This window comes from Oryctolagus cuniculus, chromosome 13 (assembly GCF_964237555.1).
Source record: "Oryctolagus cuniculus chromosome 13, mOryCun1.1, whole genome shotgun sequence".
Classification (NCBI taxonomy): domain Eukaryota; kingdom Metazoa; phylum Chordata; class Mammalia; order Lagomorpha; family Leporidae; genus Oryctolagus; species Oryctolagus cuniculus.
In genome coordinates this window covers 89937653-89956615 of record NC_091444.1, presented here as the reverse complement: position 1 = coordinate 89956615, position 18963 = coordinate 89937653, and the positions used below count along the sequence as shown (strand labels likewise).

At 42.0% G+C, this 18963-nt stretch overlaps 1 protein-coding gene across 7 annotated transcripts in view; it reads left to right on the top strand.

Annotated features, from left to right (window-relative positions):
- LOC100341393 (putative ankyrin repeat domain-containing protein 19) overlaps positions 1-18963 on the top strand; it is a 193149-nt gene that overhangs the window by 90667 nt on the left and 83519 nt on the right. For 5 of the 7 annotated variants that reach the window (XM_070055856.1, XM_070055848.1, XM_070055855.1 and 2 more), the window contains one exon: positions 386-12974. The gene's annotated coding sequence lies outside the window, so the exon portion shown is untranslated. The remainder of the gene's footprint in view (positions 1-385; positions 12975-18963) is intronic. The other 2 variants (XM_070055850.1, XM_070055849.1) reach the window with 2 other exon arrangements.

Sequence of the window (18963 nt, the reverse complement as noted above, 5' to 3'; positions counted from 1 at the left end):
TACAGCCTTCCGGGAGGGAGTAGGAGACAGTGACTTTGTGGGGAGGTGACACTTGAGTTGGGCCTGTATTTTGGGTTAGCTCTGGATGCACATCCCAGTGCACCTGGACCTGCGGGTCTGCTGCAGGCCTCCTGGAGGCTCTGGGAGCCGGGCGCCCTGGTGGCAAGGGCAGGAGGGTGGGAGGTCGAGGTGCTGAACTCCCACTGGGTGCACCAGGCACTTTGGGGCTGTTCAGAGTAAGGAGTCGAGGTCACCTCCTGAACCACTCCTGGTCCCAAACTCCTGGTTTGGGATTTGCCAGAACCCTGAATTAGGGGTGTAGTGGTTGGCTTCAATGCACTGTATTTGTGAATTCTTCAAACACAGCTTCTCCCTACTCCTACAGGCTTTCAGGTGATTGACGAGGACAGAGTCCCTCAGCTGCAAAGTGACTGAAGTTTGGAAACTACGTCCAGAACTTCACAGTGTGTATTCAGGTGGTCATCCTTCAGGCCTGCAGGTAGACAGCAAGAGCAACAGTAAGATATTAATTACTGTAGATACTCTCCTTTCTTTCCAGTAGACCCACCAAAAGAGAATGGGAGATGAGTACTTGAACATTGGAACCAGTCAGCATGCTAGGGTGAGCTGCCAGTACTTGGAGCTCAGGAGTGGACATGGAGAGCAAAACATGCATTGTAACTAAAGAGGACAGTTAGGCATTTTACTGTGAAAAGGGAAATCATTTAAAAGTGAGCAAGACACCTTAAGTAAATGTCTGTATATTTATTTTTGTTTATTTGCAAGGCAGAGAGAGCCCTTCCATTTATTGCTCATTCCTCAAATGTCTGCACCAACCAGAGCTGGGTCAGGCTGAAGCCAGGAACTCAGTGTGGGTCTCCCACACAGGTGGCAGGGACTCAAGTACTTGAACCATCAGCTGCTGCCTCCCAGGGTTCTGTTAGCAGGAAGCCAGAAGCAGAAGCAGAGCTAGGGCTTGAGCCCTGGGCATTCTGACTGGGATGTGGAAGGCTTTACCACTATGCCAAACACATGCTCCAGTAAGGTGTTTCAACACGCTTGCAAAATGTAAGAATGTGGTTTTAAATTTATGCTCTTCATCTTAAAAATTTGCATAATCTTATATTCAGTTTCATATGATTCAATACTTATTATTAAATGCAAGTAACATTTAGACACATGCTTTACTCACCAATACAAACCTCAGTAATTTTTTCACTTAGAACCTTGAATATTAGCATTCATTCAGACTGAAGTTCACTCATAGGCTGAGAATTCTGACAAAGAGACAGTAGGGAAAAAATCTAGATGTGTATCTGATACCTAATAAGATTCTGAACCTGACTGATAGAATCTGAGTAACTGTTCAGAGAGTCACTTCATACCTCTCCCCTCTGTAATGAGAAGACTGTCCTTTGGCCACTTTAACATGATGTTATGTAAATCTTACCTGAAAAGCCTTTTATAAATTCTGAAGTACCATACAGAAGCATATTATGCATTTCCATATGTGTGAAAAAAGGCAATGTCAAAGGCATAGCTATTCCAGAGAGAAGTTAGGAGGATTAACTCAGTTTGTAAGTGTGTAAGTACCATTAAATATCAACATATTTGAAATAGATTTATAGAGTGTGGCGTTCATGATAGATATTTAATAAATGCACTCTGGATAATAAGCAAATATCAGAAATAATGCCACACCCATCAGTGTTTAAACTCTTCAGACAGCTCCATGCCAGGGAAGTGCAGTGATCCCTGTAAATTAACAAAAATCAATCTGTGTATACCCATGGAAGCCACTGGTTTATATGCAGCCTATACTAGATGTTTTTGTGTTTAGTGAAATTACTTGATTTTTTTAATGAATGCTTTCAGACTGATACCTGATGCTGAGTGGCAGACAATTTTTTCTGAAAAGTATGTGGTTGCAAAATATAAATATCAATCAGTTTATAATTTTTGTGTCTGAATATTTTTATGCATTGAGACAATACCTACAATAATCAGAAGACTTTTCCTCAAAAAGTTGCTATATTGATGCATTTTCATTTATTTATATAATGTATGTTTAGGTAAAAGGAAGAGAGAGAGAGAGAGATCGATCTCTATCTTTCATCTGCTGGCTCACTTCGAAATGGCCACAATAGCTGTGCCTGAGCCAGGCCGAAGCCAGGACCCTGGAACTCTGTCCCAGTCCCCCATGTGGGTGCAGGAACCCAAACTCTTGGGCAATCTTTGCTGCTTTCCCAAGCAAAGAGCTGGATAAGAAGTGAAGGCATGCTGCTGTTGCAGTTGGCAACTTACCCCTTTGTGCCACAATGCTGGCCCTGGATTGATGACATATTGAAGTGTTGCCACTGGCTTTTGGCTAAATAGGATGACTTAACATGTTTTACACTCTGTGGAAGAGGAACAAATAAGGCAGTTGGTTGTCAAAGTTGCCCATGGAAACCACAGCCTGAGAAAGATGAATCAACTCACCTTGTATTTTCCACATTGCATCTACACCACCCTTTTCTGGACAAACATCTGATTGTATGCCCTTGTGATGGAGGTTCTCAGGGTGCTGGAACTTTTTGTAATTTTTTTAAAAATATAGATGAAGAAGAAGGCAAATAAACAAAAAATTACAAACTGCTGCCAAAACCAAGAAGAGATTATTGAGAGTAAAAGGTCACCTGTTGGAGCCAGCACTGTGGCACATCAGTTTAAAGCCTGGCCTGAAATACAGGCATCCCATATGAGTGCTGGTAGAGTCCCGGCTGCTCCACTTACAGTCCAGCCTCCTGCTAATGCACCTGGGAAAGCAGTAGAGCATGGCCCAAGTCCTTGGGCCCTTTCGCTCATGTGGGAGACCCAGAAGAAGCTCCTGGCTCCTGGCTTCAGATCAGCTCAGCTCTGTCCACTGTAGCCATTTGGGGCGTGAACCAGCAGACAGAAGATTCTCTCTCTCTCTCTTTCTCTCTCTACCTCACTCTCTACCTCTCTATATAACTTTTTCAAATAAATAAAATAATTTTTCTAAAAAATGTATCCTGCCATACTTCTTTCTTCCCTGTTAATTACTAGGAATTAAAAATTGCTATGGGGCCAGCACTGTGGCAAAATGGGTTATACCAACACCTGCAGCACTAGCATCCTCTATGGGCACCAATTGTATGTTCTACTTCTGATCCAGCTCCCTGCTAACATACCTGGGAAAGCAGCAGCATATGGTACAAATCCTTGGGTCCTGCTCCCAAGCGAGAGACCTGGATGAAATTTCCCTGATGCCTGGCTTTTTTTTTTTTTTAAAGATTTGCTTATTTATTTGAAAGAGTTACACACACACACACGCACACACACAAAGAGAGAGAGAGAGAGAGGGAGGTCTTCTATCCGAAGATTTACTCCCCAACTGGTTGCAATGACTGGAGCTGCACTGATCTGTAGCCAGGAACCAGGAGCTTCTTCCAGGTGTCCCACTTAGGTGCAGGGGCCCAAGGACTTGGGCCATCTCCTACTGCTTTCCCAGGCCATAAGCTGAAAGCTTGATCAGAAGTGGGACATCCGGGTCTTGAACCAGCGCCCTTATGGGATGCCAGTGCTTCAGGCCAGGGTGTTAATCTGCTGTGCCATAGCACTGGCCCCTACTCCTGGCTTTGCCCTGGCCCAGCCCCAGGTTTTCAGTAATTTGGGGAGTGAACCAGCAGATGGAAGACCTTTCTCAAGTAAATAAAACAAATCTTAAAAATATATAAATATATTTATGTAATAATGATGTTCATGGTTTAGAGATTTAGGGACCAAAATATATGCTTTTAAAAACCCACTCAGTATCATTCTGTATATTGCTCTTTGCTTTGCTTTTTTCAATCATGAAAATGTTTTAGGTCCTGAATTTATCAGTGCTGTAAGCTTCTTTCTTGTATACCTTTGAAAGCTTAAGTGGTTTTTATTTTTATTTTTTAAAGGAAGATTGATGCATGTATTTGAAAATGTAGCAGAGTGGAAGAGACAGATTATCTATCTGCTGGTTTACTCCTCAGGTGGCTGCAGTGGCCTGGGCTGGGCCAGACTGAAGATAGGAACTTCATCTGGGTGTCCCATGTGGGTGGCAGGGCCCCAGTTATCTTCTGTTGCTTTTCTGGGACCATTAGCAGAAGCTGGATTTGAAGGGGAGCTGCTGGGACTCAGATAGCACCCATATGGGATACTGGCATTGCAGGCAGTGTCTTTTTTTTTTTTTATTTTTATTTTTTTTTTATCTTTTATTTAATGAATATAAATTTCCAAAGTACGTCTCATGGGTTACAATGGCTTTCCCCCCCATACCGTCCCTCCCACCCACCACCCTCCCCTTTCCCACTCCCTCTCCCCTTCCATTCACATCAAGATTCATTTTCGATTATCTTAGTATACAGAAGATCAGCTTAGTATACCTTAAGTAAGGATTTCAACAGTTTGTTCCCACACAGAAACATAAAGTGAAAAATAATAGATGATTTTTTTTAAATGATGATGAAATCAGATCAGACCTATTGTCATGTTTAATCCCAGTGGGAGTCAAGTTGGGAATTGATAGTTTCTTTTCTTTTTTTTTTTTTTAACAGAAGATCAGTTTAGTGTACATTAAGTAAAGATTTCAATCGTTTGCACCCCCATAGAAACACAAAGTGAAATATACTGTTTGAGTACTCGTTATAGCATTAAGCCTCAGTGTACAGCACATTAAGGACAGAGATCCTACATGAGGAGTAAGTGCACAGTGACTCCTGTTGTTGACTTTACAAATTGACACTCCTGTTTATGGCATCAGTAATCTCCCTATGCACCAGTCATGAGTTTCCAAGGCTATGGAAGCCCCTTGAGTTCTCCGACTCTTATCTTGTTTAGACAAGGTCCTAGTCAAAGTGGAGGTTCTCTCCTCCCTTCAGAGAAAGGCACCTCCCTCTTTGAAGACCTGTTCTTTCCACTGGGATCTCACTCACAGAGATCTTTTTGCCTTAGTGTCTTGGCTTTCCATGCCTGAAATACTCTCATGGGCTTTTCAGCCAGATCCGAGTGCCTTTAGGGCTGATTCTGAGTGCAGGCAGTGTCTTACCTCACGCTACAGCACTGGCACCAAGTGGTCATGTTTTACCTAGGGAAAAGAAAAATTAAAACCTAGGAAATTAAATGCCATGGGCAAAGGATGTGGTGAGTGGAAAAAATGAAAACTTTCAGTACCTAGTAGTTGGTCATATGAAAGAAATGGGACACTTACCTATATTATTACCTTTAGTCCTGTTTGAGTTCCTTTATTATTATTTTTTTTACTTAATTGAGAGTCAGAGGGAGAGAGAATGAAAATGCACTCTGATTCTCTGCTTTACTCCCCAAAATGCCTGCAACAGCCAGAACTGGGTCAGGCTGAAGCCAGCAGTGTGAACTCAATTTTTTTTAATTTATTTGACAGGTAGAGATAAAGATAGTGAGAGAAACAGAAAAAAAGGTCATCCGTCTGCTGGTTCATTCCCCAAATGGCCACTACAGCTGACACTATGCCAATTCAAAGCCCGGAGCCAGGTGCTTCTTCCTGGTCTCCCATGAAGGTGCATGGGCCCAAGCACTTGGGCCATTTTCTACTGCTTTCCCAGGCCATAGCAAGGAGCTGGATCAGAAGTGGAGCAGGAAGGACTCAAACCAGTGCCCATATGGGATGCCCATAATGTTTTCTTTAATTGGAGAAATTTTCCTTTGATAGAATGAGCATAGGACCCCACAATATTCTCTATTACTCATAATAGGGTCTGAGATGTAAAAGTCATGATTAATTTCTTAGAAGAAAATTTACATACCCAGAAGCAAATAGAGAAAATTAGCCTTTTGTTTTTCTCATGAATGAATCAGAGTTTAAAAACTAATACTTAACTTGTATGTTAGAGGAGTTAGTGACTTAACCAACTCTTCTATTAGAAACACTACATTGTGGCCAGTGCTGTGGCACAGCGGGTTAAAGCACTGGCCTGAAGTGCCAGCATCCCATATGGGCTCTGGTTCTAGTCCTGGCTGCTCCTCTTCTGATCCAGCTCTCTGCTATGGCCTGGGAAAGCAGTAGAAGATGGCCCAAGTCTTTGGGCTGTTCTGAGGCTCTTAGCGTAGTGAAGATATCTTAGATTCTCATTAGTGAAATCTTTAGAAATATCAGAAAGCATGTAACTTTCTTTAATGATCTGAAACAGAGATGAGATCCATAAGGGCAGAACTGCTCAGCAGCCACACTGCAGGAATATGTATCTTTCTGATGATATCTTCATCTGCTTCTTGCAGTTGCAGCTAGTCTATGAGCTCTTGGTCTGTTTTCTGGCCTTGGGAGGGCCTGGGGTGCTCTATATTATCTGTAAGGATTCAAAATTTGTTATATATTAGTGTCTAATCATAAAATTTCCAAAGTGACAAGCTGGATGTAATAAACTATTCCAGACTGCAAAAAAAGAAAAATACAAACATGGTGTACTGTCTATAAATTACAGCAGTAAATCTGTATTATAGAGATACATATCTCTACACAATTCTCTGTTTCTTTCACTCTGAAAGTCTACATTCAGCTCTCGATGTTATGATTACTTAGGAATAGATTTCATATACTTACTTTCATAATCAGTGAACTCGGAATTATTATTGTAGTATTGAGGATTGTACTGACTAAAACACTGTTTATTCCATGTTAAATAACATCATCGTATCTTTGGATTCCATTTGTCCTGCTACTGATGTATTCACAGGAGAGGGGAGGTGGGAGGAAAACCCAAGATCCATCAGGGTGGAGGAGGAATGTCAGAGGCTGTGGTTCTATTGTACTGCAGCTTTGGTTCTGGAAGAACACATTAATGGACCCAGATGGTTTGAAGCTAACTGATGGCTTATGTTCTGTACTCTTGTCTGTGGTACTGCATTTTCATTTATGTAAAATTTATTTTCTTCAAGTAATATATTAATTTGGATGAAAATGAAGATGTTAAAGAATTTTAAGAATGGGTCTGTTTAACCCTCATTGGCTTTGTTTTTAGGCACTTAACTCAGAAAAGAAAAGATAGAAAAATATATTTTGGGTTCTCATCATCTGTACTACGACACTCTGTGGTTAAGATATGTCATTTTGTCATATTTGATTCTCTAGACTTCCTGAAAAATCCCCTACTTCATTAGATGGAGACCGTGTCTCACCATGGCAGTGAAAAGGTTAAAATGTTCCAGCTTTGCATTTAGCTAGGTCATGGACACATGCCATGGCACTTGCCAGCCAATTGTGTCAGGGGCATCATCTGAATCAGAATTACTTGCATGAAAAAAAGGAGTTGCAGATTCTTCCCGTGAAAGTGGAGAGGAGCAGGAGCTGCAGAACATTGCCAGGGGTGAGTGTGCCATGGGATGCCATGTGGTGGCTGGTGTCTGGGGTGCTGGTTCTGCAGAAGATAGGGCTTATGGGGGCTGGTGCTGTGGTGTAGCAGGTAAGGCTGCCACCTGCAGTGCCATCATCCCATATGGTCACCAGTTCAAGTCCCGGCTGCTCCCCTTCTGATCCAGCTGTGCTATGGCCTGAGAAAGCAGTAGAAGATGGTCCTCGTCCTTGGACCCCTGAACCCACATGGGAGACCTGGAAGAAGCTCCTAGCTCCTGGCTTTGGATCAGGTCAGCTCTGGCCATTGCATCCAATTGGGGAGTAAACCAGCAGATGGAAGATTCTCTCTCTTCCTCTCTCTCTCTCTCTCTGTGCTTCTCCTCTCTCTGTGTAACTCTGACTTTCAAGTAAATAAATCTTTTTTTTAAAAGAGCTTATGCTTACGGGTAGTGGTCATGGAAAATGTATGGGACATTTTGCAGCAAGATGTTGGATGAATTTTCCAACCCCTGAACCTCCTAGAGATTAGAATAGACTTCTAATGCATAACTTCCTCTTATGCTTAATTAGGTTTTTGTTTTGAATTGTTTTTGATGAAACAGCAAGGAATTCTGAGTTATAGACTTCCTATTTCAGAAACAGGAAAACACTGATGCCTGCATTATAATTAAATAATGCCTATCACCCTTTCTTAAGCAACAAATGATCACAGATTCTCTCTTTGCTGCTAATTAATGAGCATGGTGATTCTTCCCACCGTAACCACCTTCCCACCTACACTCCCTCCCCTCTTCCTCCTTCCTCTCCTATTGACATGGAATGCCTTACATAGCTAGGCTGAACATTTAACCCGCTTGGCCCTAGGTGTTCATACACTTCAACTCTGTGTAATTATTCATATGCCCTTTTTATGACCAAGCTTATGTCAGAACAACAAATTATATATTCACCTAATACTGAGAGTCATCAAATTGATTTCTATTTTCTTCTCTATTAGGCAGTTCTTGAGGGGAAGAAATATTTATTTTGTATATCATGTATTTATTCAACTAAAAGACTGTCAAGATGCTGAGTTTTAATGTCAAAGCAAATATGTTTCTAGACCCCATGAAGTTTACAGTCTGACAAGAAAGAGCAATCTACCCAAAGAATATTGTTCAACATAGTAAATGCTGGTGTGAAGTCAGTGGATAAAGATGGAAGCATTCTTAATCTAGCACCAACTCTAATCCCATGATCTCTAATTGAGAGAAGTAATCAGAAACACAGAACTCCATGTTACCCAGTTATCTCTTTGAATTTCTGCTTAAAAAATAAAACATATCAAACAACACACAAATACCTAGGAGTGCATAATATTTATATACTATCCTGATATTCAAAATAAGAAAAAATAACCATGAAATAATAGCAATTTTGAATCTCCTTTGTTTTCTAGACAAGTTATAATCCTATGTGGTTCTTTACAGTAAATTATTACAGTAAATTACAGCACATCATTACAGTGAATTATTACAGTAAATAACTGCAGTAAATTATTTTTGTAGGTACTCTTCATCTCTCTCACATTTTTCCCTTTGAGAAATCAGATTTTAAAAACTGAGACCCAAGACAAAAGAAAGATTTTTAAGCTAGTGTTGTATGTTGATTGGCTCTCTAAAAAAGATTTATTTATTTATTTGAAAGTCAGAATTACACAGAGTAGAAGGGGACAGAGAGAGAGAGAGAGAGAGAGAGAGAGAGAGATCTTCCAACTTTTGGTTCACTCACCAATTGGTCATAATGGCTGGAGCTCTACTGATCTGATGCCAGCAGCCAGGAACTTCTTCTGGGTCTCCCACACAGGTGCAGCTGCCCAAGGACTTGGGCCATCTTCCACCACTTTCCCTGGCCATAGCAGAGAGTTGGAGAGTAGCCGGGACTCAACCTCCACCCATATGGAATGTCAATGCTGGCAGTAGCTTTACCTGCTATGCCACAGTGCTGGCCCCTTGATTGGCCTTTAACTTAGACTTTTTAATGATATTAAAAAACACCATGTTTTTCTAAGCTCTTTCCATTCAGTTTCTACTTTGTAAACTCCAGATAATACTGTCCCCAGAATTAATCTAAGGTATAAATGATATGATATAAGGCATTTAACCCCATAACCTGTCTCCTTGAATACTCAGCTATGTTAACTCTGTGTCCATTCTTCTGTCTCTGTACTAGATGAATAAAAAGACAGTGTAAAATGATTGGATAAGAACTATAAGGGGTCGGCACTGTGGTGCTGCTGCAAATTGGGGAGTGAACCAGCAGATGCAAAACCTCTCTCTCTCTCTCTCTCTGCCTCTCCTTCTCTGTAACTCTGACTTCCAAATAAATAAATAAATCTTAAAAGAACTATAAACATCAATAAAACACAAATGAAAATTGTATTCTCAAAACTGGATATTAAACCATGCCTTCTACACCTCTGTTAAGTTACATTCTATCATAGTCCTTTATGATTTCTAGGGCCAAAGTAGTAAATAAGATTTTTCTGGAAGAGACAGAGGTTATGAGGGAGCCAGGATTTGGGGTCAGTTAGCAGCAGTGAGTGTCACTCTTTCAGATTTGATTCAGGAAAGGAAGAACAACTGATCCCTGAGATTTTGGGGTGGGAAGGAAAGGAAGGAGGGACTGAACAAAAGCAAATGCCCTCTGGTTGTGGGCACCCACCCCCGACTGCAGCCTTTGGTGGGGCTAGCTGGTGTCTCCAGGGATGCTGCGGCCTGGACTCCATTTCCCAGAGTCCCGAGGAGCTCTGACCTATTCTGCCTTCCAAATGCCTGTGTGCATGCACGTGCTACTACCAGTCCCTGGGGCTCTGAGTTGGACCAGAAGGAGTTCATTCCCTGATCAGGGTCAGCCCTGGGGGCTGTGCTGCTCCTTCTCTGGCATTTACTGCATCTCCTTCTCTGCAGGTGCGATCCCAGGCAGTTTCCAAGTGCTCACCCTGAGCCTGCCTCCTGCTGCTTCTTCCCTCTTCATCCTCCACCTGTGGATCCCACGTACCAGGGACTTAACCGCACTCCCTGCTTCACTCCCTGTGTGTCCAGGAAGAAAGGGTACCTGCTCCAGGGACTTTCTGCTGCAGGTTTGGTGTGCAGGAAGGGGCGGGGATGTGTGTGGGAGAAGGGTGAGCGCCAGGGCACCAGCGATCATGGCAGCTTCCCCGAGGTCAGGGCTGGGACCCGGGCTGTTCTGTCTCTCACCTCTGCTTCCCAGGCTCCCAGCGCCCAGACTCTCTCCTGCAGAACCTTACCCAAACTGTCCCTAATGTGCTTTATTTAGTGGTTACAGGAGAGAGAGGGCAGCATTCTGCGAACCTGCACACGCAGGGAAAAAGGCGGGAAGACTCCCACTCTCCACGGTTAAATAAGCCGGGTTCCCACTGTGGGTGGTCTCAGAATGCAGTCTGGCAGGGCCTCTTGATGTTTTCTGGGCTGGTTCCTGCAGGGTGGGGCTGGATCCCTTCAGCAGGGAGCCTGGGCAGCAGAGGGGTGGGAAGGAGGATCTGACTAGGATCTGCCCCACTGCTCTCATCCTGCACCTCATCTTCCTGGTGGGGAGCAGTGTGAAGCGTGAATAGCTGCTTTGTGCATTGATCCCTCTCAAGTATTAATTATCAGACTTTTCCAATGTGGAATTTGAAGCTGTTCCAGAAACCTGGGGTGGGAAAACTCCCTTCTTTCAAACAGGCACAGAGCCAGTGGAGGATCCAAGGAGTTTCTATTAATGGCCCTAGGCTCAGCTGGAATGATTTCCTGAGAATTGAGCATCAAATTCAAGTTTCTTAGCTGTTACAGCATTGGTGGGTTTAAATGGCAGCCTACATGACTTAGGACCACATTTCCAATGGTTAGTGGGTCCAGTATGTTTGTAAAAGAGATGCCAGGGACAGATTTATTAGGGCAGATTTATGACTGGAGTTTACAGAAGCAGAACTTAGGACATCTTCCCCCCCCAGACAAGATTTCAGTGGGCAGCTGTTTCACTCATTAATTGTGAGCATCCACTTTTAAAGGTTTGTGTTGGATGGGGTCCACTTCTCTTTCTTTGATGATGTATTTGGCTGCTTTTCATATTCTGTCTTCAGCTATTTCTTCTCCTGTTAGCAAGGCTGTCAACTGTTTTGACCTGCCACTGATCCCTTTGCAAAGTGAGAAGGGAACTAAAATTAATGCAAGTCTACTGTGTTGTCAATAACTGAAGCTACTTTTTTTAAAGATTTATTTATTCATTCGAAAGAGTTACACAGAGAGAGGAGAGAGAGGGAGAGGGAGAGGGAGAGGGAGAGGGAGAGAGAGAGAGAGAGAGAGAGAGAGAGAGAAAGTCATCTTCCATCCGATGGTTCACTGCCCAATTGGCAGCAACAGCTGGAGCTGTGCCAGTCTGAAGCCAGTAGCCAGGAGCTTCTTCTGAGATGAAGCTGTTTTAAAAAATAATTATTGATTTATTTATTTGAAAGGCAGAGTTACAGAGTGGCAGAAGCAAAGACAGATGGCCAGAGCTGTTTCGATCCAAAACCAGAAGCCAGGAGCTTTGTCCAGGTCTCATAGGTGGGTGCGGGAGATGAGGGATTTGGGCCATCTTCTACTGTTTTCCCAGGCCACAGCAGAGAGCTGGATGGGAAGTGCAGCAGCCAGGTTCCCAACCGGCACCCATATAGCATGCTGACACTGCAGGCAGTAGCTTTACCCACTATGCAGCAGTGCTGCCCACTACTTGGAGCTCTTTTAATCTGAGTTTGCATAAAGTGGAGAATTACAGCATCATAAATACAGATAAGTTACAGTTTTTCTCTGCCCAGTATTTTGCAGTTACCCAGTGATCCACTGAGAATCTTACATTCCACACTGTGTAATTAAGAAGGCCAGTTACTTGTCTTATTTTGGGTTCTGTGTTTAAACCCATGACATTTTTGACATGGGAGGATATTAGTTCTACAGTTTCATAGAGACTGGTCTGTGGAAGCATCAAGAAGTTATAACTGTGAGAGTGGTAAGAAAGAAGAGGGGAAGAAATAAGTGCCCCTTACCCCCCACAGAGATGTTCACAAGTGGAGTAGAAGATGTGCCCTTGAAACCTATGGCTGACTTTCTGGAACAAACTGTGTTTGAGTGCTTCACATGTTCTGATAGAACGGTGTTGCCACCAGGTTATTAGTATATTTAGTTAGTTAGTTTTTAAAGATTTATTTATTTATTTGAAAATCAGAGTTACACAGAGAGAGAAGGAGAGGGAGAGAGGGAGAGAGAGAGAGAGAGAGAGAGAGAGAGAGAGAGAGAGAGAGGTCTTCCATCAGGTTCACTTCCCCAATGGCTTCATCATTGTGAACTTTGCTCAGTTCCTGACCTATACCTTTGCTTTAACCTAGTACTTTGCCATGTAGTAGCCCATGAAAACTGAAGACTGCATAAATGAATGAATACTTGGAGGGTTGTGATTTCTTAGAGGAACATCATGAGACAGAAGGAATAAAACAAAACAAAAGTATCCTCAGTATATAGAAGGTATACTGTTTTTGCAAGCCACAGAGAAGAGGAAGAAGGAAAGTAGTGAGACTGGAAAGTTTGTGGCAAAGGTAATTGGCACTGGTCAAGAATTTAACAAGCCCATTAGGAAAACATTAAGGTTTCCTTACTTCCATGTAGGCTCTGCCCTCTAATGGTGAACAGGGTCCTCTAAACCCACTTGTTGCACAAATGAAAACCCAAGCATTGTCTTCTCCCACAGATGGAGTCTGCTATTGGTTTTGATTTACATTTCCCTAATGGCTAGTGATATTGGGCATGTTCATCTATGTCTTGACCATTGAGATTTCTTCTTCTCAGAAACATCTATTCTGATCATTGCCCACTTCTTAACTGTACATTTTGCTTCTTGTTTGGAGATTTTCCAGTTCTATATATGTATGTTCTGGCTATCAATCTTTTGTCATAGTCAGAGTTTTCAATGTTTCCTGCCATTCTGTCCATTGTATCTTCACTCTGTTGATTACTTTGTTGTGAAGATGTATCTTAATTTTATATGCTCAAATTTGTATATTTTATTTTTGTTACTTGTGCTTTTGGAATCTTACGCAAACTGTTGTCTATGCTAATGTTTTATAGTTTCTCATATGTTTACTTAGTTTTTGGTTTTATATTTAGACTTTTAATTCACCTTGAGTTGCTTTTACATAGTGTATGAGGTGTTGGGGTATCTTTTCAGGCTTCTACATATGGATAATCACTTTCCTTTAAACCATTTGCTAAAGGGATTCTTCTTTTTCCTGTTTGTTTTCTTTCCTTTGTTAAATAGGAGTTGCCTGTAGAAAAGTCAGTTTATTTCAGCTGCCTATTCTTTTCCATTGAACTATGTGTCTGTTTTTCCAACAGTACTCACACTGCTTCTGTTTTTTTAAGATTTATTTATTTATTTGAAAGGCCAGATGCTTCTTCCAAGTCTCTCATAGGGGTGCCAGCACCCTAGAACATGGTCCATCTTCCACTGATTTCCCAGGCACATTAGTAGGGAGCTGGATTGGAAGTGGAACACCTGGTCTCCTAGCAGCAACATATGGGATGCATGCACAGCAGGTGAAGGCTTTAACCCACTACACCACAGCACCAAACCCTTCCTTATTTACTTCTGCTGTGATCTTTCATTATTCACTTTTTTCTACTGCCCTGCAACTTGACTCATTCCTGTTGTTTTCTGGGTCCTGGAGGATGGTAGTAGGTGGCTTCTGGGATATCTTTTTTGTGTTAGTAGATACTAGGCAATCTAAAATCATAGTTTTTAGTTTCTATATTTCTCTGCTAATCCTGAGGACCTTCTAGATGACAGCAGAAAATGCTGGCAGACATGAGGATATATTAATTTGCTAAGAAAATACCACAGAGAATATGATTTAAATAATGAAATTTTACTTCTCAGAGTTGTAGAGGTTGAAAATATCAGATCAAGGTCCTAATAGGCTCAATTTTTCCAGAAGCCTTTCTCCGATGTGACAGACACATCTATCATTTGATCTGCTTAAAAGCACTTTCTTCAGGTAGAGTCATGTTGGTGGTTAGCACTTCAGTGTTTGAGTTTTAGGGAGGCACATTTCAGTCCACAACAGCAAAAGGGGCCTTGCGGTCTACTTCAATGACAGCCATCTCTGCGGAGGACAGAAAGTGAAATCAGTGTTAGGATTTCTCACAGTATTACTGTCAGTGCTATCTCCATCAAATGTGCATTGATGTACACACAAACAAAACTACCTGTACACATAAACACATTCAACAGTGGAAATGCCTGATGGTTGTGTACAGGTAACATCAATATAATAATCCATAAGATGGCCTATTAGCAGACATTAAAAAGAGAATTAGAAAGAATGACAACAAAATCTGCAGTTACCTATATTTATGTCTATATGTATGATATTCAGTATTTATAGTTGCTAAAAAATTAATACTGATGTGTGGGAATAAAAGCTAAACCTTACCTTGCAATATTGCAGCCTAGTCTACATGAAAGATGTCTTCCTAAAACCTTTCCCTGGGCCCACTCTGTGGCATAGTAGATTAGGCATCCACCTGCAGCACCAGCATCCCACATGGGCACCATGTTGAGTCCCTGCTCCTGCACTTCCAATCCAGCTCTTTGCTAATGGCCTAGGAAAGCAGTGGAATATGCCCTGAGTGCTTGCACCCATGTGAGAGAGTGGGAGGAAGCTGCTGACTCCTGGCTTTTGGCACCTGGCTTCAGATCAGCCCAGCTCCAGCCATTCTGGCCATTTAGGGTTGAACCAGTGGATAGAAGACCTCTCTTTCTCTTCCTCTCTATATCTGTAACTCTGCCTCACAGTGAATAAATACATTTTTAAAAAACCTTTCACATTTTAAATTTCTTAATTTTTTAAAGATTTATTTATTTATTTATTTACAAGTTGAGTTACAGAGAGGAGAGCCAGAGAGAGAGAGGTCTTCCATCTGATGTTCACTCCCTAATTGATTGGGACTGCCAGAGCTGTGCTGATCTGAAGCCTGGAGCCAGGGGCTAGTTCCAGGTCTCCCAGATGGGTGCAGGGGCCCAAGGACTTGAGCCATCTTCTACTACTTTGCCAGGCCATAGCAGAGAGCAGGATCAGAAGTGGAGCAGCTGAGTATTGAACCGGCCCCCATATGGGATGCTGGCGCTTCAGACCAGGGAGTTAACCTGCTCCACCACAGCACCAGTCCAACATTTTAAATTTCTGATACTCTAAAGTAGCACAGGACTGCATTACATATAGGAAAGATGAATTAAAAAATTATAAATCTAGTGCATTTTAGCAGAAGTTTTAACAAATACTTCTGATTTTCTCAGCATTATGTACTAAATAAATGACATAGTGAGTCATTGTCAGATTTTTAGCTCTTTGACAGCCACTTATAATATTTCACAGCTTTTTGAAATGTATTGCTAGTGTGTTTTTTTTTTTAGGGCTGTATATAACCCACCCCCATGAAAATGAGATTCAACCCCTGCCTGTTCTGTAATACTGAAATGCAGATACTGGGCTACATCTGGGAGATTGTGGAAGATTTGTCAGGCAGAAGGGGCGGGGATCTCCACCTGGCAGGTTATCAGGTAGAAGGGGGCAGGGCAGGATGTGAAGGCCAGGCTGCCCGTGAAACATTGTCAGGATGACTGAGATGTAGATGCATATGCTGGACACATTAGGCCTTTATGTCACACACACATAAGCTCATAACTGACTTTCTGCCTAATATTTTCCCCTCAAGAGGTAATACCCAAAATTCTTCTTTGGGATTATGGATGGAGTTCCGTTTTCTGTAACTTCTTCGAAGCTGGCATGTGGGCGTCGAGGGGGATTTGGGTATTTCCTCTTGCTACCTGTCTTATGGTGTGGAAAGACTGTGTTGCTCAGTCCAGAGGGCTGCTCAGGTTGTCCAGTGGAATGGGCTGGAAGCCTTGCCTGATGACCATTTGGAGTTTAACAGCTTTTAGTCTGTTAGAGACAAAATGAACAAGGGCATTAAAAACACACAGTGCAAGGAGAAGCATCAAGATTGCAGAAGTTAGTGGGCCAAGGAGAGGAAATAGCCAGGATTTCCATGACCAGATGTCAGGCCAGAAATCCCAGTCCTGCTTGGCCTGGTCCTGGAGCTGTTTGGCTTTTTCCAGGAAAAGTACAAATTTGGGTTTGTGCCTGTCTAGTCTGATTGACCCAGAGATAATTTTTTTTTTTTTGATATTTAGTAGCCAGTTTTGCTAGGAAGTTAAGCCAATGTACAAGACTAGAGTCTCAGGCTGGGAAAAGGACAGATTAATGAATTATTTACATTTAACCATTTATATTATGGATTATTGTGCACCCCCCCTCAAGAGATAGGCCCTTTAAGTCCTCAGTGAGGACCTGTCCAAATCGGTGTAGGGCTATCTGAGTTAGCTGTTACCGAAAGCCCTGTTTTTAGGAACTGGCAGGGAGGGCTTTCTAAGCTTAATGTTATTGGATAGACTTTTAAGGCCTGGCTGGGTGTGTGAGGCCCAGACCTATCCATGGGGTGCTGGAAGAGAATTGAAAGAGATGCAAATATCCTTTAAGGGAGGCACCCTGTTGACTTGCATTACATGGCTGGACTAGGAGGAGAGCTGAATAGGAGGCTGATAGAAATAGGCAACTTGCATTTCACTGACCCTAGGCCATCCCCTCAATAGCAGTGGCTGGAGCTGGAAGCTGGGCAGAGGCTGGGCAGAACCAAAGGCTTTTTAGCTCGGGGCCACAGGGTCAGCGTTTCTGAACCAGGAGTCCTTCGACACCCAGGGCAGTTCCGTGTCCAGTGGCCATGCTCTTGGCAGAGCTGACAGAAGGCATTTGCTGTCACGACAGCTGCTTGCCCAATGCCCTGGCTCCTTATATCAGCAACAGGGGCCGTTTGGGGTGCACTGGCCTTGCTGGGTCTCCTTGATAGCAATCACCGTGTAAAGCAGCCATTGATTGGTCTGTTGCCTATCCTCTGCTGCTAGCTTGCTCCTCGTTTTCCTGGTCTCTAATAAAGTAGACCAAGGAGGCAGCCTCTATGATGTCAGTCAAGGGGGTGCTCAACCCAATCCTGATTTTTGGAGATTTTTTTAAATATCAGGGTGAGCTAGAAAAACTATGGTCATGGGCAAATTCTGACAGTATTTTCCTGTGAGTTAAGACCACGCCCATGAGGAGAACTATGACCCTTTAGGTAAGATCAACTGTGGTGACCTGCTTGCATACTTTGAGGTCGTCAGTGTAACTTTTCACACTGAAAAATTGATCTAGTTGTCACATTATTTTATAGTTTAACCTTTTTTGTTGTTGTTGTTTGGGGCCCTATACTGTGGCCAGGCATTATTACAGAAAAGGTCAGTCGTCCCTTACATAAGGTCTGGGGATCAAACCGTACATCACAGTGGAGAGTTCTGCAGAACAGTAGTTACTTCCCTTCTGGAAGAGAAAAGAGGAGAAGTGAGGCAGCGAGTTGGGTCTCTAGCCTGACTTTCTGGGCTTTTAGATTTAACTGGCAGTTTAACCAATGTTTACTGCATAGCCCGACTTAGAGGAGAAATTGTGGCAGAGGTCTCTGCCATTCTTTGGCTTCTGGGTATTTACCGTGTAGCCTGTGGACACTAGAGCTTTCTTGTGTTTTTGGAACCCAGTTTTCTAGCATCTGCCGCATAACCATAACTTAACAGAGACAGTAGAGTACACAATGGATTAACATGAATTTTATGTCTCTTGTTGTCGAATAAACCAGAAATAAAAAAAACCTTGTATATAAGAGTTTATATAATTTAGGATTATTTAACAGAGTCAAAAAAAAAAAAAAAGAGTTTACAGGACCTAACTCTAGAAATGGCAGAGTAACCGAATAAGCAGATACTGTTAAAATAGACGTTACAGTTTTTGCAAAAACAGATTTCAAGATTTATGATTTAGACCATTTTTAGATATTTACTAACATTAGTACACATTTTAAAAAAAACCCATTGTTATAACAGAAGATCAGACTTTAACTTTAGGTTAGTGTAATTTTGGCATTAGCACTCAACTCTGTAAACAATATTTTAAAATTGTAAACATTTTAAAACTTTTTATGACTTGTTTACACCTTTTGAAACTTTATACCCATAGTTACTTTTACATAGCCTTGAATTGTCATGTATGGACAACCTATGAGAATACATGTTAACAAACTCAAATAGTTTTTTTATCGAATTTGAGATGTTAAAAGTATATATAATATATTTTCCCAAGTTTTACTTAGCACTGATGCCTAGATGACTTAAGACACTGAGTTATTAATGAATATCACACCATTATCTGAAATAAAAGTTAAAATCACATTTTTATGTTTTTAAGTAACATGAGGATAACACCTCCTGGACAGCAAACACTAGTGTATGTTTACAACTTTGAAAAGATCTTCCTCATTAAGAGAAACAAGTTTAAAGCATATCAAAGACATGTAAAACTGAGCAAGCAAGCCACTGAGCAAACTGAAGGGTGTTTGCATTACCTCAGTTTTCTGAACCAATCTGCATTGGCTTACTTTAGTTAACAA